We start from the raw sequence: 553 nt of genomic DNA, 5'->3' as shown, positions 1-553 counted from the left end.
AAAACTATTATGAACTATTATAACCCACGTTGGAAGAATCATCCAAATTTTAATTGGAATAACAATTCTTCATCAAATCAACAATGGGCAAAAAACTCAATGAACCCTTTTGGAAATTCATCCAACCAAGGAAATGTTAACTGTAGACATTCTTATCCTCAAGGATTTAACAGTAATACTCAAATCAAGGAGAAGAAGTTATCTATGGAAGAGCTGATATTAAACATGGGTCAACAATTGCAGAATCAAGGAAATCAATTACAGATTCAAGGAAATCAATTACAAAATAAAGTAACTGCTATTAAGAATATTGAGAACCAATTAGGGCATATCGCTACTGCACTTAGTAATCGAACAATAGGAACTTTTCCGAGTACTATGGAACAAAATCCTAAAGATCAAGGAAAAGAACAAATCAAGGCAATTCAATTACGAAGTGGAAAAGAATTAGAGACAAGAGTACAAAAAGAAATAGAAACTGAAAAAGAAAAAGTGCATACCGAAAAAGAAAAGGATCACGAATACCCAGATTTAGAGTATCCATTTACACCAA

Source organism: Phalaenopsis equestris, unplaced genomic scaffold, assembly GCF_001263595.1.
Source record: "Phalaenopsis equestris unplaced genomic scaffold, ASM126359v1 Scaffold220266, whole genome shotgun sequence".
In the NCBI taxonomy this organism is placed as follows: domain Eukaryota; kingdom Viridiplantae; phylum Streptophyta; class Magnoliopsida; order Asparagales; family Orchidaceae; genus Phalaenopsis; species Phalaenopsis equestris.
This window is presented reverse-complemented; position numbering follows the sequence as displayed.